This window comes from Zalophus californianus, chromosome 14, assembly GCF_009762305.2.
Source record: "Zalophus californianus isolate mZalCal1 chromosome 14, mZalCal1.pri.v2, whole genome shotgun sequence".
Taxonomy (NCBI): domain Eukaryota; kingdom Metazoa; phylum Chordata; class Mammalia; order Carnivora; family Otariidae; genus Zalophus; species Zalophus californianus.
The window spans coordinates 18,193,600-18,219,914 of record NC_045608.1 but is presented as its reverse complement, the minus strand read 5'-3'; the positions used below and the strand labels follow the sequence as shown (position 1 = coordinate 18,219,914).

Here is a 26,315-nt window from a genome sequence, read left to right as displayed (position 1 = left end):
AGATGCATGTTCTTTCCATCACAACGTGGCTTGCTATGTATTACCAAAAGTCTTGCTTGTCCCCTCTCTGAGGGATAAAAAGGAGCATTCCTTTAATTGTAAGGAAGGTTAAGCCTCTTTTCACATGCCTGAAATCCATATGAATTTGTCTTTAATCCACCACCTCTCTCCTGCCTTCTCACCCAACTCCTTTTTGGATTATGGACTTTTCTCATTGACTTGCAAGAACTCTTTATAACTTAAGGAATTTGGCTTTTTGACATAATTTGCAAAAAATTATCTCCATTTGTTCCTTGCTCTTTGACATGTAGGATTTTTCAAAATTTGTTTTCTATTTGAACACAGTTAAATTTGATTCAAAGTCTCTTCCTCAATGGTTTCTAGGCTAGGATTTTGCTCATCAAGGCCTTTGCTACACTAAGTGCTCTAGACTTTGAAGTACAACAATGGCTCCAGTAGGAACATTTACTTTTTAATACGAAGCCCTCCTTTCCCCCTAAAAATTTACAGAGGAAGCCATGAGGTACTATGAACAAACCACTCTTTTATGGAAAAATATATAAGAAAAATATATAAGCCTCCTATTAACAGAAGCACTATGGCAAGAACACTGTTGCCCCCAACCTGATACACACACCTACACGTGTGCATATACATGCACACAGTGTTATCCAATTCATTTCAAGAAATCAGGAAGGGGGCACCTGGGTAGCTCAGTTGGTTAATCTCTTATCTCAGGGTCATGGGATCAAGCCCCATGTAGGGCTCTGCACTGAATGTGGAGCCTGCTTGAGATTCTCTCTCTCCTTCTCTCTCTGCCCCTCCCCCCACTCGCACGCACGCGCACACACACACACACACTCTCTCTCTCTCTCAAAATAAATGAATGGAATCTAGGAAGGAAGGGAGGGAGGGAGGGAGGGAGGGAGGGAGGGAGGGAGGGAGGGTGGGAGGCAGGAAAGAAGGAAAGAAGATCAATCAATCAATCAGTCAGGGAAGGCTGTAGGAGAAGACCAAGAGTTTCAGAATCCAATAAGTTGGGAGGGAGGTCTGTCTCCACTGCTTCCTTGACTGAGTGACTTGGGGAAAGTGTCTTAGTCTGGCTAGGCCTCAGTTTTTGCACCCATGAAGTGGGAAAAAAAAGTTTTCCCTACCTCACAGCGTTGTCTTTGGATTGAATGAGGTAATTAGCCCATGGAGCCCAAGATGGCTTATCATATGATGTCAGCCACTCCCATGTATCAGCACCCACTATACAGGAGATACAAAACACAGAAATACCCACCAAGCAGCATAAAATGCAGATGTGGTCAGATGAGACAAGAATACTAGTAACCAACATACCAAACCAAGAGAAAGAGATGAGCAAAGGGCTATCGGTAGACAAGATCCATTTGGAGCCTTTGTACAGGAGGGATATTGGAGATGGTCTTTGAAGGATGGGGTAAGAAATGCTTTCCAGCACTCCAAAAAAGGGGGGGGGGGAGAAAAATCAGCAAATGTCTAGATTTGGGTGGAATACAGGATACCTCAGAACAAATGGCTAGACAGGTCAGCTGTAGTCAGCCTGCTGTGGTCCTTTGTAAGGTCTTTGTTATGTAGAAAGCACATCTCTCTTTTCTTTCCATGTTGCAAACAGCAGGGACTCTATGTGGCATGCCTCCCCCTTTCCTCTTTTCAGGACTAGAGAATCCTTCCCCAACTATTAGGCAGGCACATGTCTGCCCAGCTAGAAACTACATTTCCCAACCTCCCTCGCAGTAAGGAGTAGCCATGTGACTCACCAATGGAATGTGAGCAGAAGCAATGTGTGCACATTCCACATCACTTTCCTAAAAAGGAAATTGTGTGGCTTCCTCCTCCATCTTTCCCCTTCCCAAAGGTTGGATTACAGACCCGGTAGTAAGCTTTGACCACGCAAACAAGGACAGCCCCCAGGAGATGGTAGAACAAGATGGAAGAAGCCTGGGATCCTGGATGGCCCTATAGAGCAGAAACACCCAACCACACTGGGCTATTCACCTACCTCCGGACTGTTGAGAGAAATAGCTATCATCCTTAAGGCTCTGTCCTTTGGAGGTCTCCATTTCAGCACTCAGCCAGTACCCTAATTTATATGCTTGGCAAGTGCTGCCAATTCTAGATTCACAGATCTCAGAATGTTGTCTCCTATTACCAAACCCCAGTAAATGAGGTATTAATGGACTTTGAAAAAGCTGAAGTTCACCACCCAAGTAAAGAATGAGTGAATTGGATTGGGATCGCAGTCCTTAGATCAATCATTCATTCTTTCACTTGGCATTTATTAGCTCACCATGTGTATGTCCCTTTGCTTTTAGAATGTATTTTCCAGAAAGAGAAAAATCACAAATATAGGATGCTTTAAGGAGAGGATTAAAGAAGAAAAAGGTGATATGTGGTCAATTAATAGGACATGTATTGAGAGGGTTCATAGAGTGCCTGGAATTGTGTTTAGGTGGTTAAAAAATAGGATTCCCCAGGCTTTTTCTATTTGGGATGTGTGCCTACAACAGGTACCACCTTACTAAGTGCTTGACATATGCCAAGCAATGTGTATACATTTTTTTGTACTTAACCCTTATATATTTATTAGTCAGCATTCTCAAGAGAAACAGAACCAATAGGATATATAGATATGTACATAAAAGATTACAGAAACTGGCTCATGCTCTCTTGGGGGTCCAAGAAGTCCCACGATCTGCCATCTGTGATTTGGAGAACCAGGAAAGCTGGTGGGGTAATTCAGCCCACAGGCCTAAGAACCAGGGAGCTAATGGTGTACGTCCTAATGTAAGTCCAAAGGCCCAAGAACCAAGAGCACCAATATCTGAGGTAGGACAAGATGGATGCTCCAGCTCAACCAAAAATCACAAATTTACCCTTCCTCTGCCTTTTGGTTCTATTCAGGCCCTCAGTAGATTACATGAGGCCCACTTTATTCAGTCTTTCAACTCAAATACTAAACTCTTCTGGGAACACCACACAGACACACCCAGAAATTAATGTTTTACCAGCTATCTGGGCATTCCTTAGACTAGGCAAGTGGACACAAAAAATTAACCATCACACCTCATTAGAATCTTCTTGAGTCAAATATTAATAACTTCATTTTGCAGAGGGACAAGCTATAGATCTGAGAAACCAAGTAACTTGCCCAAAGGCACACAGCTAGTAAGTGGTGTTAGCGGGCAGACATCCAAGCCAGTATTCTTAACCACCGCACTGGATGTCGGGAAAGTATAGTGGCTCTCATTTAGCAGGTCCCGATATAATCAAAACAAAAAGTTCCTTTTCCCCCCGCCTCTTTTCTGTTCTGTTGTCTTTGGGCTCTTAAAAAGAGTTAAATTAGCATTTTACAACCATCTTAGAAAAGATGGGATCAAGTAGAATCCTCAAAGAATACTGAATCCAGGGGGAAAATATTCGATGAGATACAGGTTATCTTCCCACAGACAGCATATTAACAGAAAGGAGGAAGATGGTAATTATACAACGGAGAAATTAGACAACATCTCCACTGGGTGTCAAAAGTTAGCATCACCAGTGAGGGGCAAATGGACATTATGAGCCTCCAGGTGGGATTCCCTAAGAAGGATGCAATATCACCTGTGCAGTATTGTGGCCAAGAATGCATAACCAGAATTGAATTGTGAGGGAACAAGCAGAACACAAGGAATGTTCTATGAATAAAATGGAGAGGGACTGTGTTCTTCCAAAAATGTCAGTATTTTAAGATTTTATTTATTTATTTGAGACAGAGAAAGGGAGCTCTAGCTGGGGGACAAGCAAAGGGAGAGGGAGAGGGTCTCAAGCAGACTCAGCGCTGAGCACAGAGCCCAAAGCAAGGCTCGATCTTACAACCCTGAGATCATGACTTGAGCCAAAATCAAGAACTGAACTGACTGAGCCACCCAGGTAGCCCCAAAATGTCAATATTTTAAAGAGAAAAAGTTCCAGTTAAAAGAGGCTAAAGGGAGGAAAGAAGGAATGGGGGGGGAGGTAGAAAAAATAAAGAGGCTAAAGACCTGACAACAAATGTAATCCCTGACCCCACACTGAATCCTGTACTGGATGGGAAAAATGCCAGAAAGAAAGTGACTTAGGGGTAAAAGAAGCACACATGATAAAGCAAATGGGATGAGCAGTTTAACAATAGGTGAACCTGGGCAAAGTGCGCAGGGGTCTACTTTCTACTAATTCTTGCACTTTTCTTCTTCTTGCAAGTAGGTTTTAACATTAAAAAAAATATGCAAAACCATTCTTTCTTTTGGCTCCAGGTTTGGTTTTGATGTGTTTCTGATGATTACAAGGCTAATTATATTGTATTCCCAAAGAAGCAAACTCTTACCTGTTTTAACTATTGTAATCTCTTTACCCTTCTCTTTGTTGTCTCAGGGAAAAAAAAAATAGTTCCCTTTTCTCCTTTCCACCCAATCCCAACATGTAAAACTGTACCTGAGACGTACTTTTCCAAATATTCTCGCTTACATCCTGGCCTTCACAGTAACCAGGGCAGCATCAGCACAGAAGTCTCAAGATATTGCATTCTAGACCCAAAGTTCTCTAAGTCTAAGGTCTGGTTACTGTCCAGAAGTAGTATATTACCCATAATAAACTTAATCATACTGTATGGTATGCAGAGATACTATACTTGAATTTTTAGTGTTTTTTTTTTTTTTTACTTATCATGGATTTTTGCATTGATTTTTTAAAAATGCATTAAAATATTACATTGAATTTTTTTGATGACCCCTGAAATTTTGCACCTGAGACAAGTGCCTCACTTGCCTCACCCTAGTCCCAGCCGTGTTGTGATTCAAAGCTTATTAAAAAAAACAAAAAAGTTAGATGTGGACAGAAAAAAAGTATTGCAGAATACTGGTGAGGTTATGTAGCTGTTCGGTTTATTTCTCATTTGTGGGTGATTCCTTTTACACTATGAAGAGAGCAATTCGGTACAGTATTGTCAAAAGAAAAGCAAAGTAATTCATACATATGTTGTAAGAAATGTTTTCATTTGCCACAAACTTTCCTAATCCAGCCAACCTCCAAAAGACCATGTGGGAATCGTTGACTAAGTTATACAGCATGAAAAAAAAAATGTCCATCAAGTGATAAATGGATAAACAAATAGGATATATACGTGCAACGGAATATTACTCAGCTACAAAAAAGAATGAGGCACTAACACATGCTACAACATGGATAAACCTTGGAAACTTTGTGCTAAAGGAGATAAACCAGACACAATAGGTAAAAATTTATATGAAGCGTCTGGAATAGGCAAACCCATAGAGACAAAGTCGATTAGTGGTTGCCAGGGACTGAGGGGAGATACAAAAGGGGATTGATTGCTAACGAGTACAGGGTTTCTTTTTGAAGTAACAAAACTGGTCTGTAACAGCAGTGATGGCTGCGTGACTTTGTATATATACTAAAACCACTGAGTTGTACGCTTCAAAAGTACATACTTCAGATACCTGAATCGCTCAGTTGATTGAGCATGTAACTCTTGATCTTGGGGTCATGATCCCAAGGGATCCCACATTGCGGGTAGAGATTACTTAATAAATAAGTAAAAGTACATATTTTAACGGTATGTGAATTGTATCTCAATAAAGCTGTTACTTAAAGAAACAAAAGAAGAGCAACTAACAGGGAAGAAATATTCACCACAGAACTAACAAGGACGCTACATATAAGAGGAGGAGGAAATGCAGCTGTTTGTTGGTGAGGCAGCTGGAGATGGTGAGAAGTGTAGTAGCTTCAGCCGGTGTTTTCAATGGATCTAGTTCTGGCTTTGCTAACTGCTTAACCTTTCTGAGCCATATTGTCTCATTTGCAAAAAAGTGAATAACACCTGCTTCCCAGGTTCATGCACACAGGCCTTGACACTCCATATGGGGACAAATTCCCCCCTTCAAGAGGGGGTCGGGGGCCCATCAAGCTTATTTTTGGAACATGCCCTGCATCCATCCAGGGACAATAGTGCCCATGTTTGTAGACATTAACAACTACCAATCTACTTTCCTCCTCATTGGTAAATATTCACTAAGTACTCACAGAACAAAGGGTGCCAGAAGACATATTCTTTTTGTTTTTTTAAAAAGTGAGAAATAAGTCTACAGCTGCTCAGGAGTACCTCAGAAAGATCTGTGGCAAGTCTCTGTGCTTTATATGGCAAATTTGTCACTGAAAGACATAGCACCTAATCGGACTATCTACTCAAGACAAAAAGATTTCAGAAGGAATCTCAAACATGAGAGGGTGGCAGAAAATCCCTACCAGGTTACAGAAAAGCATTAATAGCAAATGAAACAAAAGCTACTACCCCCAGCTAACCCAGGAGCTCATCGTAAAACTGAGTGTGGGCGGGAGAAGTCATGGCATGGGGACTGGACGGACTGACCCTTGCCATATTGGTCCTTTCACATTCCATGGAAGGCCTGCCCCGGCCTTTCTTTTCTGAAAGGTCTAAAACGTATCCCTGAGGAAGAAAAGCAAGGAGAAGCTGCTACTAAAATCCCCCTTCCAGGGTGGTCTGCTTTGCTTACATCTCTTGGCTCTAAGGAGGGCCCAGATTTTTGTCTGAATGTTTGCTAAGGCAGCTGGGGACTGGAGAGACCCCCCCGCCCCATCCAGGCATGCTCTCTCAGGGGATAGGACCCTTGCTGGACCCCAGAGCGTCTAAGTCCAGTGGCAGCAAGTCCTCTGAGAGCCTTTGGAAGGCATTCAAGCTTATCGAAAAAAGAAATTACTTGCCATCTTAGATCGTTAAAATATTTCGAAAGCTGAGGCAGCCACAAACTCTTAAAAAAAAAAATCAATACTGGAGCTAGACACTTCTGGATTTTTCTAAAATGGACTTTCTACTTCAGGAAAGTTAGGAAATGACTGATGATTTAGCAGGATAACAAAGAAACACAAAGCATGGGATATGTAAAGGATTATCTATTTTGTAGTAAATTAGAGTGAGCAAAAATGAGTCCCTTGAAGCAAGGCAAATTTATCCATGGCATAACACCATGCCTAAAGCAGCATTTAAACGATACTTAAGTGAGCAATCTGCCAAATTATATCTAGTATTATAATATTCATTAATTTTGAAAGAAGAACTTCCATTACGACTACCCACGTGCTAACAACAACAACAAAAACCCTCTGACATAAACACCGACAGTCCCAATTCAATTGTTGTTTTTGGTTTAACAACCCAAGACTACAACTATAAAGCTAGGTGAAACAAAAGGACAGAAAATAGTGTGATTTCCTGGAAATCCCACAATGAAATTTCACTTTGAACTTGCAAGCACATATCCCTGCATGATCTGCATGCAACTGGGTGGCGTTTTGTTCTAGAATGATGGGCCCCAATTAAAAATAATGAGGCCCGTCTCCAGCTGCCAGACCCAATTAGAGATAATGAGGACTGATAGCTCCTGAAATAGATTCATTTTTCTCTGATAGACGAATTGGGACAGGGGCCTTGGTAGGGGTCATTGGGCCAGGCCTGGCAACAAAGCATGGGTCACTCAGGCTTAAGAAGCCCTAAAGAATCCAGTTATTAAATAAGGAAGTAGGAATAACCCCGCAAGTCATTCATCCATCAGCCACTTATCATCTGCCACATTCAGATATGCACTGCTAGCCAAACATTATGTCTGTTAATATTAAAACTTTCTAATAATGACTAGATCACTGAAATGACTGTTTTTAAAAGCACCAAGAAGTGTGGCTGACTTCATGTCTGTCTGTGCGTGTGCTTATGTGTGCCTGTACACACATTCCCACACACACTATTTGGAATGTTTATAGACTTACAGAAAAGTTTCAAAAACAATACAGGGTTCCTCCAGATCCATCACCCAGTTCCCCCTAACGACAACATCTTACATAACCTGGCACATTTGTCACAACAAAGAAGCGAAATTAACATTACTGTCAACTAGACTCATTAGCCTGGGAATGGAAGAAGTGAGATCAAGATGGCGAGTCGGGATTGGATAGGGGAGGGAGGCAGTAGGAAGTAATGCTGGGGTCTGCAAACTGCGGGGGACCTGGGCAACTGGAACAGTGATGGAACTGCTCACCTGGTGGAAGCGGAGAACACCTGGACAGGTACAGGCAGGCAAGCAAGTTGTGCCCAAGGACTCTGATTAACCTCTTCACAAAGGCCACCGCAAGTTGATAGCATTTCTGTGCTGTCTGAGGTCCTGATAGGCCCGTGATGCAAAAATGAACAGTTATCAAGGATGCAATGGTCTGATGAAAGCCTTAAAGGGGGGGGGGGGGGGCTCCTGGGTGGCTCAGTGGGTTGGGCATCTGTCTTTGGTTGGGGTCATGATCCCAAGGTCCTGGGATGGAGCCCCACGTTGGGCTCTTTGCTTAGTGGGGAGTCTGCTTCTCCCTCTCCCTCTGCCTGCTGCTCCCCCTGCTTGTGTGCTCTTGCTTTCTCTGTCAAGTAAATGAATAAAATCTTTAAAAAAAGAAAGAAGAAAGCCTTAAAGGAGGAGAACCAAGATGCTCCCAGGGTGATACATTTGGAAAGACTTCAGGGTGAATACATCATCACCGCTCCTGGGTCCCTTAGCAAGATTTTAACCACTAATAAAACGATTTTAACATCAAAGAGATGTACTGAAAAGGTGCATCTTGTCAAAAATACCTTAATCTAGAAGAGAAAAAAAAAGTTTCAAAAGTAGGTTTGGCAGATTGGATTTTCTTTCTAAAAATGGCCACCACAATATGTCCCATTCCTCTTGCTCTTCTAGATCTTTCCATTCCTCTATAAAAGATGGAGTTTAATTCCCTCTTTTGAATTTAGATGGGCTTGTGTCTCACCTTTAAACAAAAGAATGTGGCAGAACGGACACTGTGGCTCCTGGCGCTAGGTCAAGGACCGTTGCCATCAGCAGTCTGGTTGCCCCAAGGCCGCCATGCTGTGAGGAAGCCCTGCTATGTGGAAAGGCCACATACAGGCCCTCTGAATGGCAGGGTCTTGTCCTTCAGTCCACCCCAGCAAGGGGCCAGACTTGAGAGTGAATGAATCTTCAGATACTTCGAGCCCAGCTGTCAAGTTACTCCCAACCCCAACCCTCCGTCTTCCCAGCTGAGGTCCCAGACATCGAGGAGCAAAGACAAGACCTGCTGGGATTCATTACCCACAGAATCAGTGAGATCAAGGAAGGGCGGATGTTTTATGCCACTAAGTTTAGGGTGGCTTATTACTCCCCAGGATTAACTAAAACCATGACAAATATACTCTCTTAACTGACCTCCACCAACTGAATCCCAGAATTAACCATTGCTTTCTCAACCCTGATGAACACACAGAGGACACCCACTTCTGCTGAATTCTCAAAAGCAGCAGGGGAGCTTCTAGAACCTTGCTGCCTAAGGTCCGGGAACCAGCAGCGTCAGCACCAACTGGGAACACTCAGAACCGTACAATCTCAGGCCTCATCCTAGACTTACTGAATCAGAACCCGCCTTTTAATAAGATCCCCAGGTGACCTACATGCATTGTAAAGTGAGAGAAACAGGGATCCCTGTTTCTGTCCCCACAGGTTGAACTGAATGCTTAAGAGTCACTTTTATTTGTTTCCAAACCTATTTGTACCTGATTAAACCTGTTTTAATTAAGTAATTCATTTCAACGTCAAGCAAACCGATGAAATTCAAATACACAGACAGTCCTCAATAGGTCTTACAAAGAGAATGTGACCCAGGGGTTAATTTCCATTAAATGAGTAAAGGGGAGAAAATTGTGAAAGATTTAGGATAAAAATCTAGAAGGATTCGATCATAGGCCATATGTTTGTGTCCTCCCCAAATTTCTGTGTTGAAGCCCTAATCCCCAGTGTGATGATATTTAGAGGTAAAATCTTTTTGGGAGGTAATTGGGTTTAGAGGAGGTCACCAGAGTGGAACATCCATGATGGGAATGGTACCCTTATAAGAAGAGCAAGAAAGAAAGGCCATGTGAGCACACAGCAAGAAGATGACCCTCTGAAAAAGCCTTCACCAAGAACCAAATCTCCTAGCACCTTGATTAGACTTCCTTGCCTCCAGAACCATGAAAAATAAAAGTCTGTCATGTAAACCACTCAGTCTGTGGTATTTTGTTATAGCAGCCCGAGCAGGCTAGCACAGATTCTGTACTCAGGGTCTTAAAGAGCAGTCTCCTGCCATATAATCCAGCAATTCCGCTCCTAGGTATATACTCAAAAGAATTGAAAACTGGGATTCAGGGACTCAAACAGGTATTTGTAACCCATGTTCATAGCAATGTCATTTGCAATAGCCAAAAGGTAGAAATAACCCAAGTGTCTATCAATAGAAAAATAAAATGTGGTATGTGTATGTATGTGTACACAGGCAATAGAATAAATGTATATTTATATACATGTGCAATGGGACATTATTCAGCCTTAAAAAGGAAGAGAAGAAAATTCTGACACATGCTATAATACGGATGCATCTTGACATCATGTTAAGCAAAGTAAGTTGCAAACGGACAAATCCTGAATGATCCCACTTATAGGAGATTCCTGGAGTAGTAAAATGCATGCAGAAAGAACAGTGCTTACCAGGGGCTGGGGAGAGAGGGGATGGGAGTTAGTGTTTGATGGGGACAGAGTTTCAGTTTGAGAAAATGATTAAGTTTTGGAGATGAATGGTTGCACAACACTGTGAATATACTGAATGCTACATAATTGTATACTTAGAAATGGTTAAGATGGTAAATTTTATGTATATTTATCACCATTAAAAAATTATCTCATCCTTGGGGCGCCTGGGTGGCTCAGTCATTAAGCGTCTGCCTTCGGCTCAGGTCATGATCCCAGGGTCCTGGGATCGAGCCCCGCATCGGGCTCCCTGCTCCGCGGGGAGCCCGCTTCTCCCTCTCCCCCTCCCCCTGCTTGTGTTCCCTCTCTCGCTGTCTCTCTCTGTCAAATAAATAAATAAAATCGTTTTAAAAAAATTATCTCATCCATGAAAAATCTCTTTACATTTATTCTGGTCTTCCTTCCAGACCTTTAAGGGATTTAAAGCCTTTCTCCATAAAACTCCTTGGCAACAATGAACTAGAAGAAAAATTAAGAAAACAATTTGGCTTATAGTAGCATCAAAAAGAATAAAATACTTATGAATAAGTTTAACCAAGGAGGTAAAAGATCTGTACACTGAAAACTTAAAGATATTGAAAGAAGTTGAACACTAATAAGTGGAAAGATATTCCACATTCATGGATTAGAATGTTAAAATGTCCATACTGTCTAAAGGAATCTATAGATTCAATACAATCCCTATCAAAATTCCAATGCCATTTTTCGCAGATATGAAAAAAAACCAAACCCTAAACTTTGTACGAACCAGGGGCACCTGGGTGGCTCAGTCAGTTAAGTATCTGACTCTTGATTTTGATCCCAGGTCCTGGGATCGAGCCCTGCATCAGACCGTGCACTCAGCACAGAGTCTGCTTGTCCCTCTCCCTTTACTCTCTTCCCTGCTTGTGCTCTCTTGTTCTCTAAAATAAATAAAATCTTTAAAAAAAAATTGTACGAACCAAAAAAAAAAAAAAAGACCCTGAATAGCCATGGCAATATTGAGAAACAACAACAAAGCCAGAGCTATCACACGTCCAGATTTCAAACTATGTTACAGAGCTTGAATAATCAGAACAGTGTGGTACTGGCATAAAAACAGACACAGATCAATGGAACAGAGAGCTCAGAAATAAACTCATGTGTGTATTAGTTTATGAAAAAGGAGCCAATTAATATACAATAGAGCCAAGAATATGTAATAGAGGAGGGATAGTCTCTTCATTAACTGGTATTGGGAGCACTGGACAGCCACATGCAAAACAAACTGGACCACTATCTTACACCATACACAAAAATCAACTAAAAATGGATTAAAGACATGAAACCATAAAACTCCTAGAAGAAAACATAGAGGATCAGCTCCCTGACATTGGTCTTAGCAATGATTTTTTGGATTGGACACCAAAAGCAAGGTGACGAGAGCAAAAATAAACATGTGGGACTATAGCAAACTAAAAAGTTTCTGCACAGCAAAGGAAATCATTAACAAAATGAAAAGTCCACCTACAGAATGGGAGAAAGTACTTGCAAACCATATATCCAATAAAGGGGTTATCTGAAATAGCCAAGGAATCCCTATAACTCAATAGCAAAAAAACCCCCAAATAAACAAACAAACAAAAAAAAAACAAGGAAAAAATAGGCACAGGACTTATATAGTCATTTTTCCAAAGAAGACATACAAATGGTTAACAGGTACATGAAAAGACATTCAACATGAGTGATCATCAGGGAAATGCAAATCAAAACCACAGTGAGATCACCTCATGCTTGTAGGGATGTCTGTTATCAAGAAGACAAGGAATAGCAGAGGTTGATGAGAATGTGGAGAAAATGGAACTCTTGTACCGTGCTGGTGAGAATATAAATTGGCACAGCCACCGTGGAAAATAGTATGAAGTTTCCTCAAGAACGTAATAAAACTACCATATGATCCGGCAAGCCCACTCCTGGGTATATATCCAAAGGAAATGAAATCACAGTTTTGAAGAGGTTCCTACACTCCCACGTTCACTGTCATTATTCACAATAGCCAAGGTATGGAAACAATCTAAGTGTCCGTCAACGGATGAATGGATAAAGAAGATGGGGGGTGTGTGTGTACATACAATGGATTATTATGCAGCCTAAGAAGGAAATCCTGCCATTTGCAACAACATGGATGAGGCTGGAGGACATCATGCTAAGTGCAATAATCCAGAGAAAGACAAATAAGGCATGGTATCACTTCTATGTGCAATCTAGAAGAGTCAAACTCAATAAAACAGTAGAAAAGTGGTTGCCAGGGGCTGGAGGGGGGTGGAATATGGAGAGGTTGGTCAAAACGTATAAACTCTCAGTTATAAAATAAGATCTGAGGATCTAATGTAAGACATGGTGACTAAAGTTGGTCACACCATTGTATAATTAAAATTTGCTGAGACAACTTAAATGTTCTTGCACGTATAAAAAATATGAGGTGATAGGTTAATTAACTTGATGGGAGAAACCTGTTCACAAAGTATAGGTGTGTCAAATCATCACATTATATACTTCAGTATCTTACAACTTTGTCGAGTATACCTTAAACTAGAAAAAAACCCAGTGGTTTGTATTCTTTGGCTAATATTTTTCTGTTAGCCTGTAACATTTACTTTTCTTGGGGTAAGAACCTTTAACATGAAGTCCACCCTCTTAACAGTTAACTATAGGCACCATGTTGTACTGATCCGTAGAACTTACTTACATAATTCAACCTTTACACCTGTTTAGTCAAGTCCCCATGTCCCCCTCCCCCTACCCCCTGGCAACCACCAATCTACTGTTTCTACAAGTTTGACTGTCTTAGGGATCTCATAAGTAAAACCATGCAGCATTTGTTGTTCTGTGACTGGCTTACTTCACGTAGCATAATGTCTTCAAGGGTGGCTAATTTCTATTTACTTCTTGGTTCTTGTCACTGTGATGTTGTATGCTTAAAATGTTTTTTATAATCCTAATTTGTTACTTAAAAAAAAAAAATCAGCCAAAGGTGTACAAACACCTTACACCATTGCCCACTCCTCCATACCCCTCTCCCACCAGGAGCCCAATCCTTTCCAAAATCTGATGGATAAATAAGGTGACAGTGACTTAACATTTGAGTTTTAAAACACCAACAAGGAATGAGATAGAGCATATGAGAATGACTTCACTCTATCTCTGACAACCAAAGGAGAAATTTTTTTTTTTGATAAACAAAAATATTTATCGGACCCCCCTCATACTCAGACCACACAAGGATCTTACTGAGCGTCAGATCTCACAGAACTATCTTCTCTCTGAAAGGCCCTGCCTAATGCTATCATGTCTATTTTTGTGACTTCAAGGTCTTGGGAAAGAGAAGGAGGAGGAAGTCTGCATTTCCCAATTCTGAGAACTAAAGGTGTGTTTGAATATTAACATCTAGTTTTTATTTGCCTAAGAAAGGAGAGTAGATCCACAGAAGATCCCAGAAATTCTTTCAATATGCTCACAGAATGTAACATCCAACTGCATGCACGATACTTCTACCCTTCACCTTCAGGGCTGAACAGACCTTGGCTTCCACCTTCTTGTCGGCTCCTAAGATCCAGCTGCTTGGGGAAGACACCAAGATGGCCACAATTGGGGGATGGCTGACCAGGATCATCTTCAGCTGATGGGCGCTGTTAGATTTTTAAGAGGCAAAACAAAGGAGCCCTAAGAGGTGTTAACTGGGATCACTAACAGGTAGGTGAGCTCAACTCACAGGCTGTTTGCTCTTTGTCCCCCATTCATGTTTTTCTGACTAGGGCAGTTGTGAGCCAGGAACAAGGGGCAGCTTTGTTAACAGTTACTGGCCTGGCTAATGGCAGATCTGCTCTGTCATTCACTATCAACATCACACCCACTGATAGCCTGGAAAGGACTTTAAAAAGGAGTACACACACCAAACGGGTGAGAGGAGAAATACAGTGACTAAACTAAACACCTAGACAGCGCTGCCAATAGAGCTTTCTGTGAGGATGGTGATGGTCTCTATCTGCGGCGTCCAATATGGTAGCCGTGAGCCACGTGACCAACAAGCCCTTGAGATGTGGCTCGTAAAATGAAACTTCCATTTTAATTGTTTAATTTTAAATAGCCCCATAGGACTAGTGATTACCATATTGGGCAGTGAAGGTCTAGACAATTTTTTTTTTTTTTTTTTAAATCTGTTTCCTTTCCTCCCTCGTCTTTCAATAGACCAGTGGTTCTCGGCCAAGGCAACTTTCTCCCTGAGACCCAAGGGACATTAACGTCTGAGGACATTTTTGGTTGTCATGATAGAGGAAGGGGTGCTATGAGCATCTGGTGGGGAGGGCAGGGATGTTGCTAAACATCCTACAATGCACAGGACGGCCCCCCACCCTAAAGAATCATCAAGGGGCGCCTCGGTGGCTCAGTTAGTTAAACGTCTGACTCTTGGTTTCAGCTCAGGTCATGATCTCAGAGTCGTGGGATCTGCACTCAGTGCAGGGTGTGTCTGTCCCTCTCCTCCTCTTCCTGCTCTCTCTCTGTCTGAAATAGAATCTTTAAAAAAAAAAAAAAAGCAAGCACAAATGTCGATAGTACCAGGCTAAGAACCCAGCCATAGGTCTTTATGGTAAGCAAAGGCTTTCCTAATTTGTAGCTGTTCTATGCATTTCCTTGATTTAAAAAAAAAACTTAAACTGAGGTAAAAATAGAACATAAAATTTACCATATTATATACGGTCCAGTTCGGTAGCGCTAAGGACATTTGCATCATTGTGCAACAGATCTTTGGAACTTCACCTTTCAAAATGGAAATTCTATACCCATTAAACAGTAACCCTCCATTCCTCTCCCCCCAACCCCAGGCCCCGCAAACACCATTCTACTTTCTGTCAACTATGAATTTGACTATTCTAGGTACCACAAAGAAGAGGAATCCTACATCATTTACCTTTTTGTGACTGGGCTTATTTCATTTAGCGTAATGTCCTCAAGGTTCCTCCATGTTGTGGCGCATGTCGGAATTTTCTTCCTTTTTAAGCCTGAATGTTCCCTTGTGCAACCACATTGTATTAGCCCATTTCTCCACTTTTGGGCACTTGGGTTGCGTCCACCCTTTGGCTATTGGAAATCCTACAGCTGCAAAGATGGAGGTGTCATTTACTTGATTTTAAATGAATGGTTTTGGAAGGATTTTACATTTACAGAAAAATTGCAAAGATTATACAGAGACCTCCCATATACCCCTCTCCTAGTTCCCCTATTGTCCTTTCACATTACAATGGTATATTTATCACAGCAATGGTGGTACATTTCTAGACTCCAGAATGGAGTCAGATTTTATCATTTCCACCCCCCCCCCCCCACTATGCCCTTTTCCTCTTCTAGGATCCAACCCAGGGTACACACAGTCTTAGTTACCATGTCCTACGCAGTCCCCTTTGGTCTGGGACAGTTTCTTGTACTTTTGCTGTTTTTCAGGACCATGACAGTTTTGAAGGGTACTGATCTGGTATTTTGTAGAATGAGCCTCAATTTGGGATTTTCTAATGTTCTCCTCATGAGTAGACTGAGGTTACAGATTTTTTTTAGGAAGACTACCCCAGGGGTGAAGTGCCTCTGTGCCTTCTCGTCCCATCCCATCCTATAGGGGGTGGGGGCACGGGATCCCCAGGGCATCACTGCTGACACTAACCTTCATCACTTGGTCAAGGTCATATATGTGCCAGGCTGCTCCACTCTCAAGTTACTATGTTCCCCTCTCTAAATGCTGTTAAGTTGGAGGGCAGGTCACTAAGACCAGCTTAACAGTGAAGGGGGAGAGGGGAAGGGGGAAATCATGCTCCCCCTCCAGGAGATGGAGATTATCTATATACAGTAATTGGGATTCTTCTGAAAGGATTGTGTCTCATACATTTACCTATTTCTTCCATCATTTATATCAGAATGTACTCATGGGTATTTAGCTTATACTGTGGGTTAAAATCAAAGTTTTTCAGTTTTGGCCAACCCTTTTTTTTCCCTCTATTTTTATTTATTTTTTATTGTGTTCAGTTAGCCAGCATATAGTACATCAGTTGTTTTTTGATGTGGTGTTCAACGATTCATTAACTTTATATAACACCCAGTGCTCATCACAACACGTGCCCTCCTATAATACCCATCACCTGGTTACCCCATCCCCCCACCCCCACCCCTTTCTTTTAAAGAGAGAGAGAAAGGACTCACTTGGGTGTGCACATGGGAGTTGAGGCGTGGGGGGCGGGCGGGGAGCGAAGGGAGAGGGAGAGAGAGATTCTTAAGCAGCCTGGGCATGGAGCCTGATGCAGGGCTCGATCTCAAGACCCTGGGACCATGACCTGAGCTGAAATCAAGAGTCAGTCAATTAACCTATTGAGCCACCCAGGTACCTCAGCCAATCCTTCCTTTTTAAAGGAGTCTATCACCAACCATATACTTTACATCCGATGCCATGATGGGATCTCAAAGCTGATAAAACAGACATTTTCCAAGGAACGAGCCTTGCCTCCATGTTCCTACTAGGACAATAAATTCTGAAAAAGCTGTTCTCCAACCCAGCTCCTATGAGGCAGAGCTAAAATAAGGGCCAGTGGCAAAACACCTCTAGAATAATCCTGAGAAGCTTACAAGTGGCCCCTCAAGATGGAGCTGTAAAACCCTTCGGGGAGGGTAATTAATAGGTCCAATAGAGAGGACATGGTCATTATCACTCAGTTGGCCCATCAGGGTCACAAATCCCTGGGTTCAGGAAAAGCAATAAAACCAGTCTGGGGTGCATTTGCCTAAAAGCAAAAACAGTTTCTCCAGTCAGACAAAGAAAACACCCACTTAGACTCCACTCCCATTTTGCTCTAAGCACTGTTAACAAAACAATGTCTGGATAAAGAATATTTGGAATAAAATGTTCATTCGGATAAAGGCGTTTTGTTTTTGAGAAACAAGCCTTAAAAAGCCAAGACGATTGTATTAAATTCTTTTAAGCATTCCAGCTTTTTGGTTTTCTTCTGAGGCAACTTGCTCCCCCACCCCCCACACACACCCCCAACTTGTTCTTTTTAATTGAAAAATTTCTAACTTCTGCATCTAAAAAAAAAAAAAAATCAAAGCTGAGATGCAGGAGAGGACTTATATGGGTGTATCTAGAAGTTGCATATGAATCTAAATTGCCATTGAAATGGCTATTCTGATTTTTAAAAATTTAGTGAGTTGTTTTTAAGCATATAATTTAAAAGAAATCAGTGTTACTTGCTGCATCAGTTTAGAGTCCCAAGCATATTACTGGCAGGTCATTTACTGTACTATAGTCTGTACTCAAGACTGTGTGTACAAGTACCCCGTTTTCTTAGCATGCTTGTCATGGGGTTCACAGTCTGGAGCTCTGCCAGAGGAGTTTCAAACTCAGGGGCACTGTACTTAGGGGTCCTTTCCATTTCGGGTACAGATTCATTTCTGAAGTGCAGAGCCCTCCCCAGCCCCCAGTCCACGGGCATGACAACTTTCTTCCTGGTGATTAGCGAGCAGCAGGTACTGGTTTTGATAATGAGCTCTCTTGGCTGGGCACATCTGCCAAATTCCCACTGCACACCCCACTGTGAAATTGCTCTTTCAACAAATTCTAATGGAATTTAGAAGGGCTGAAGTGAAGCACGGGGAGACAACACATGGTAGGTTTCAAAGCACAGGGCGCGCTGCAGAATCTCACATAGGCTAGGTGATCAAACAGGCATTCTTTGGAAAGGAGAGTCCTAAACAAGTCAGGCACTAGGACCTCCACCGTATTCTCCAAGCTGAAGTTGTGGAAGCCTTTTTGTCCGTTACACCCATGCATGTAATCAGCGATTGTTCCTATTGTAAATCCCAGATTCACCATCTGTATGCTCCAAAGGGCTGGGTGATTGTTAATACCCCATCCCTATGGGATTAATCTGCAATTTCACACTAAATGATTTTTAAGTATAATTTGTTACAATGATACAACATTACCATTTCTAAAACAAACAGCCGGGATTGTTACCTTGCAATAAAAAGCAGAGTGTCCACAAAGTGCTATGTTTGAACAAGTTTATGTGCCATTCTGTTTTACAATCACTTCCCTTTAGACACAAGTGGGGAGAGATATGGAAAAAAAGAAAAAGAAAGAAACAGTCCAGAGCCTTGGGAAGGGGCTTTTAGTAAGCGGGCATGCTGCTTTTTGTTACTGGGGAACAAGGTCTAAACATGAAATAGTGGTACTGGGAGTTCCCTGAACCGCCTTTTAAAACCATTCAGGGTTGTTTGGTGTTTGCAGGAGAGAGCTGCTTGCAATGACAAAATTGGAGCTTGGATTCTCTGTTGAACAATGAACTATTAAAGGTCTTTTTGTGCCCACAAGATCCGCCCCCCCAAATCAGTCTGTAATATTAAAAAGAGCTAGCTTGAAGTATACAGAATATTCCTCTTAAAGAGGTATGCTTCCCCCCATGTCTTAATTATACAAAATGTATTACTCCAAACGCTATAACTATCCATTTCAAAATATATTACCCACCCCCCGATAAGTATTTGAAATAAGTTTAACCAAAGTGAGGGTACCGGATGTTTTCATCTACTAAGGATGAAGCCTTTCCATTAGATTAAAACAAATATATCAAATTCATGTTTCCTACACTTTTTAGGGTGGGTTCAAATGTTCCCTTGCGGATCAGATGGTTGAGAGGTTAGATCCGGTTATTTAACACAGTTATAAAGTGGTCTGCACATTGCGCTGTCCAGTGTGCTCAGCTCCATTTATTTTAATCTAGCCCATAAATGGAGCGTGAGGTCTCTATGGGGCCAGTGTGAGGAACAGCAATTCCCTGGCACGTAGCTGTGCCCTTACCGGTGGGACCTGCCTTGTCCCAAGCCATGCATCCTAAGAAGAGTTGCGTAAAAATGCCCTCCCCATGAGAAACCACTTAGTGTGGAAAAATACAAGGGAGGGGTCCTATAAACAACCTCTTCCCCATCCCCTGACACGGTCAGATTGAACAGATCAAGTAAGCCAAATCAGAGTGACTGCCTCTCTCCTATGGGTGCAGTAACACCCACCTCACAGCATTATAAGGACTGAGTTGGATGTGCAAAGCACATTGCTGAGCAAAGGAAGTTGCAGAAAAAGGGTAGATTATTCTTATTAGCCACCGATCATCCTTCTCAGGACTTTAATAGCAACACGGGTACACGCGCACGTGCACACACACACACACGCACACTGTTTTTGTCTTCGTTCTAAGAGAAACAAATAACAAAACACATCCAAAGACAAATAGCAAAGACATAGACATTAGGGTTGAGCAATAAGGAGTAGCCAGGCCTGTGGCAAATTGAAGAGCATAGGGCCATCCCTCTAACTGGGGGCAGCCGTGTTCAGTCCCAGCCAATGGCTACGTCGTGGGATTGTTGGCCTACTGTGGCCAATTTTTCTGATTTTTCAAGAAAAGCTGGAAATCCCAGCGTGAAGGATTTTTAAATGCTGGCTTCTAAAACAAGGGTTTTTTTTTGGTCGGTTTTTAAAGTCCTCGAGCCAAACAAAAACTGTCTGTGGCTGAATGAATCCCCACACCACTGGTTCGGGATCTCTGATAGAAGCCAATAGAAAAAGACAAAATTAAACATGGAGTGAAGGTGTGGGATTGTAGGTTAACTGTGCCCCTAACCTAGATCTAGAGGCCGGAGCAATGGGAAGTGCACAATGAGAAACTACTGCAGGAGCCACAAAGTGGCCAGATTAAATCAATTCTGGAATTTAGGGACAACACAGCTTTCCCCAAATGGTGATTGCCCAGGGGGATTTCCTCGTGGAATGAAGGTAGGGGCTTAGACTGGGTAAGATTATGGATTGGAGCAGAAGGCAAGGACCTTGAATAGATCTTCATACCCAAAACGGCATAGTCTGGAGGGAGCATAACGGAACTGCTCTCCGGAAGCCAGCATCCGGCTGTGTCCAACCTCTCGGATCGCTAGAGGACGGCTATGTTCAGACTCAACTCTTAAAAATCTGAGACAGCTCCCCCAGAGCAACTCAACCGATTCCTTACTTTTTTCCAGAGGAATGCGTGTCCAACCTCTCGGATCGCTAGAGGACGGCTATGTTCAGACTCAACTCTTAAAAATCTGAGACAGCTCCCCCAGAGCAACTCAACCGATTCCTTACTTTTTTCCAGAAGAATGCAGTTCCCGAACCAGAAGTATCTTTAGAAACACAAAGCCACCTGAAACACAGCCCTTGTTCGCCGAACACCTGCTATACACCAAGTGCGCTCTCCCAGGCTCACACAGCCCTGAAAGATGGCTGTCGTTACTCTCCCTTAGAGATGGGAAAAGGGAGGAAGGGGGAAGAATCCATCCAAAGCCCCGCAGCCAGGGAAGGGCAGAGAGAGGGACAGCCCTGAGGCTGGAACCTCCTGAAGCCCTCCCCCCTGGAGTACCTTCCCCACGTGGCAGAGTCTGCAGGGAATGAGTGGTTCTGGATAAATACTCTAATTCATATGGAATTGCTATGTTATGAGGGGATGGGCATTGTTCACTTTCCCCAAGATCAAACGTGCTTAAGATGATGCCAAACAATATGACAGGTCTTTTTTTTTTTTTTTTTTTATTCAGAGGGTATCTCAGTTTTTTTTTTTTCCAGGGCCAAGAGGAGTATCAGTCCGCATTGGAATAGTGTAGATAATCAGTAGTACTGGCCAAGAGATGGCCTGGCTTTTTAAAGCATTTTTACTATAGAGATCCGTCTCTAAATTCTTTGTTGTGTGCTTTTAAACACAAGCCAAAGAGGAAGATAACTGCCCAGTAGTTTCAACGTGGTCATTACCAAGATGTATGCAAAACTAATAAGGGATTACTTTAAGTTCCTTCTCAAAGCCTTTATTTTTGCACTCCTCTGCATTATCACAGCTCAATATAAATATCGTTATTTGTTAAAGCAGCAGAGACTTGATTGTCCACATCCAGAAAGTCAGCTATTTATGTAAAGGGGCTTGGCACTGAAGTTCAAGGAGAAAGTGTAGAATACCGTGGCATTCTAGCAATAGGTGAACCTCAGAGGTCGAATCCAACCTGTCTCTGGTTTGTGAATCCCCCTTCGCCTATGCCCAATCTCTGAATCAACAGCTAGGGTGAGGCACTTTTTAGCACCAGAGGCCTGCGATCACTCTAATTGTTAGAGAGTTTTTCCTTCTACTGATTAAGGTAAACCCTGGACCCTACAACCTGGTGATAGCACTGCTATGTGGAGTCACAGACAAAAACGCCTCTGGTTTTTCTTTTTCTTTCAACAGCGCCCCCCGCGCACACACAAATAAAATGGTCAAAAGAAACAACTTTTGCAGGAAGGAATGCCTAGACATACTGCCACCAACAACGCAATGAGGTTATTATAAAAGGCAGGAGCAGAAACATGGAGAAAAGCTCCAGCTTGCTTGGTGCACATTTGACAGTCACGCTAACAGGCTTAGTATATATTTTTTAAAGTTACTAACAACCTTTCTGAAGAGTAGAATGGGACGATGGTGGAACTGGGTCTGGGCAGAGGCAGGAGATCACAGAGATAGGAAAACATAGTATTCCCTTCCTGGAAACATCGGAGGGTTTGGCGTCCTTTTATTAAATAAGATGTCGGACAATTATAAGCAGCAGTTCCTTACAAACGCGCTCCCAGAGAGAACCATAATACACATATCAATCATCTAACAGGAGCAAAGGAGATCAACGACCAGCGTACTTTCATGGTCTCCCACAGAAAAATAACACAGTCTGTGCTCCCGTCTTCGAAAGCGGTGTTTAGACATTAAACAGTGGCTTCGCAGTGCTAGGGAACTTACCTCTTAGGAAATCATCATCAGAAATGACTTTTAAGAGTAGCCTGGAGCCTTGGGGAATGAAGACTGGGTATATTTTCCGTTGAGAACTTTCTGATAAGAAAATGCCACCCGACTAGTTTTTAGCAATGGACGGGGGGGGGGGGTACTTTTTAAAGCCTGAAACTCTCCAGATCAGGATGCTGTGGCCTCAGAGATCTGTTGTAGTATAATCATTTATGCGAAGAAAACAAAACACCTTGAGATTTCTGCTTCATAGATGGGCCCTGTGGTTCACTGTACCAGCCAGGGGTCAGAGTGGAAGGAGGAGAAATGATGATTGCTACAAGTCATGTAATCCTGGCCGTGCTCCCTTTCCCTCCCTACCATCAGAAACTCAGGACAATAAGCAAAGTGAAAGTAAAAAACTTAGGGATTAAAGAAGTGGTCATGGCCCTGTAATAAAAAATCAGGCTGCTTGAGCAAACAAAAGCTGCTTTAAACTTGCTAAGTGAATTAATAGTTTTTAATCCTTCAATATGAACGTTATACTCACACATTGCATATGAAGAACTGGTCTTCCCAGGTATGAGCGAGTTGGTTTTAAGCAGGTCATCAACCTCATAAACAAACATTTTGCACATAGCCATAGGCACCGTGGCTCCAAACAGATTGGGCAAATGACTCTACTGCTCAGCTATCAAAACTTACCAAACAGAGGCCCAGATGAGAGCATTTTCCACTATATCAACCCAGAGAGTAAGCAGAAAAGCCAGATACCTATTGCTTTTGTTCTCTCCCGCAGATTTTCCATAAAAATCAGAGGTCTGGTGAACAGGGTGTCTGTTGAGCCTTTTAGAAATCTCCCAGTGGGGAAGCATGTACGTTTGCAAAGTCAGGATTGATCTAAGACGCTCCCGACACAGAAGCAAATGATAAGGAGCTAAAACACCGTGGACACAGGTGAGTTCCATGCCCTTTCATTTAAAGAAGGGCATTGGCCTATCACCTACTACAGGTGCCCACACTTTTACTTCATCCTAGTAACACGTGGGAGACGTGTTAAACAAGGATTCCTCAGCTCTTCCCTTTTATGGTTTTAATTTCACCCCAGGTGACTCTTATAATTCAACAGGCTTGAGAAATGCCATATATTTATAAAAGGGGAAAATGCATTAATGTAACAAAAGAAGGGTTTCTGCTAAGTTACGTGGCTTTTCTGCACACCCTCAACAGTAGGTGTTTGAGGGTCAATATTTTCACCAACCATTCCTGAAGCTAAGAACTTAAAATGTCAATTCTTTAGTAAAATAGCCACAGTGGCCAGCCAAAAGTCCAGGCAGAGCAGCCAAATTCTCAAAGGAAAAGGGAGGTTTTCAGGACTGCCCAGAACACCCTGTATCTTTATTTTTTAGTCTTTTAATGCAGGGTCCCTGCTTGTCTCTTCCATAGTGCATTAGTCTACAGAACTAAAAGGATGCCTTTTATTTAAAAAGCTTTACTGAATCCGTCAACTTTCAGAAGAGACTTTCCAAACTGTTCTAAAGATATAAAATTATACCTTAGTGAAAAGGGCTGTTATCTCAAAAGGAGGTTGTGAAGTCACCTCCATTTACACACAACTCCATTAAGGATTAACAGAAAGAAACTCGAATACTTTGAATTCTTACAACTTAACCTTCAAATAATTATTGGTCACGAATTATAGGTCACTAAGGGATACTCAAAGCAATGTAAACGACCTTTATAAGCAGGCAAAATGCAAAATTTCAATCTATATAAGTCGGAGAGAAATGAAAACTTAGTTTCATGACCGTGACCTTAACTAACATCTGTAAACTCCATTTTTCCCCCTAGAGAATGCAAGCTGATCTATTTACTCCTGGCAGAGAAGAAAGGAGTAAGGGCGCCCAGGTACTAAAAGAAAACCATTCAGGAGGACATGGACCAGTGCCAAGGTCACAGCCCACCTGAATGAGAAATGAAATCCAGGTACATCCAGCCTAGGGAGCCCTGGAGGGGCTCCTTCCTGGAGGCAAGCACAGGTTAGGAAAGGCTTCCCAACCACAGGGGTGGAGACGAGGCTCCCCTGTCCGCTACAGGATATATCACGCGAGGGCAGCCGCAAGAAATTCAAGAAGCATTGGATGCCCGGCCTGGCTCGATCAGGGCGGCGCAGACTGGAGCCTACTGTCCACCTGCAGGTGCAGGTGGCGTCTCAGCACTCTGGGTTCAAGTACCGATTCTGCCACGTACTGGCCGTGCCCCCTCGGCCCAATCGTGACCGCTCAGAGATTCGGGTCCGCCATAGGCAAAAAGGGGACCATTCTGTCTCCCAAGGGGCTGGCATGAAGAATAAACGAGGGGGCAGAAATATATAAGGAAATAAATCAAGGGTGACCGTGACGATTATTGTCGTTACTGTGGCAAATTATTCCAACCGAGGCTGGAAGAGCTAGGGCGCCGGAAACGTAGCCTTTCTCAGGGGATCAAGCTAACTTCCTAAAAAGGGGCTCCGGGGGGACCTTTGTCCGCGCCCGCCCCGCCCGCCGCCCGCGGTCCGCGGTCCGCGCCACCTTTCCCGCGGCGGGCGCGGGGCGGGGCGGGGCGGCCGGCGGCGCGGGCCGGGCGGCGGGGAAGGCGGGAGCGCGGGCGCACCGGCGGGCCGCGGCCCCCAACGGCTCGGCCGGCTCGGCTCCCGACTCGGGAGCCCGAACGCCTCCGCCGAGCCCGGCCGCGCGCCCTCCGGGCCGACTCACTCCCCTCGCAGGACGGGATCGGGGGGGCGCGCGGCGCGAAGACCCGGGCCGACCGCCCCCCCGCCCGCCCCCGCGCCCGACCGCCGCGCTCGGCCCGCCCCCGCCTCGTCGCGGCCCCGGCAGGTGGAGGCGCCCCGCGCGAGCGCTCCCGGGCCCGCAGCCCCCGCCCGCCGCGCGCCAGCCCGCCGGCGCAACTTTCTTAAAGGGACAGGTGGCTGGAATCCACGTCTACCTGGGGCCGGGACTCGGCCTCCGGATCGGTCCCCCTTCGGGGGAAAGAGGAGGTCGCGGCAGAGCTCTCCGCCCACCCACCTCCTTACCGCCCCCCACCCCGGGGAAGTGAAGGATTGCAAGTTTTAATGCACCCGACATCCTTTTGCAACTTAATTCTTTTGGCCTAAATCACCCTCCCACTGCTCCTCAACGCATGCTCGCGGGCACGCAGTTGCTGCCACTGCTGGCAAAGTTTGAGGAGGGGTGTCCCCACCCCTGTGCCCCGCCCCACCCCACCCCACCCGGAGCCCCGGGGTGTTCAAGGCTCGCGGCTGCTGGGAAACACCCGCTGCAATCCCCTTGACCCTGCCCTGTAACTGACCCTTGGGGGAAAAGCCCCCTGCACGGCTACTGCGCATGCTCTGAGCTGGACAGCTCCAGAGAGGGAAATTTAAAAACGGTTCGAGCCGCGACGGCGGCCAAATTGCGGAACGCGAGGGGCGAGCGCGAGGGAGCCCCCCACTCCGAAACCCCCGCCCGCCCCAGGAGCGCCTGCAGCGGCGGCCCCGGCGAGGATCCGCTCCAGGTACCACCTTGCAGGGTCGGCTTTGCTCCCCCCTCCGGGACAGTGCCCTGCATTGCGTTTCCAGGGTGGAGACCCGGGCGCAGGGGCCGTGGGTGCTACCTCTCTCTGCTCCCCTTTTCTCCTTCCCGGGAATCCCTGAGTGACTTTTGGGGCGGAACTGAGAGTCTTTTGGTGGGTTTCTGTGTTCGTTTCAGGGTTGAAGTTTGAGAAACTTAGGGAAGTTTTGTTTTGTTTTGCTTTTTAGGCTGTGTTTGTGTGTGGCGGGGGGTGGGGAGTACGGGTGGGGGTTGGACTG

At 43.9% G+C, this 26,315-nt stretch overlaps 1 protein-coding gene across 1 annotated transcript in view; it reads right to left on the bottom strand.

Moving 5' to 3' along the window:
- MYO1H (myosin IH) overlaps nt 1-26,315 on the bottom strand; it is a 134,402-nt gene that overhangs the window by 81,336 nt on the left and 26,751 nt on the right. The gene's annotated exons all lie outside the window — the stretch shown is intronic.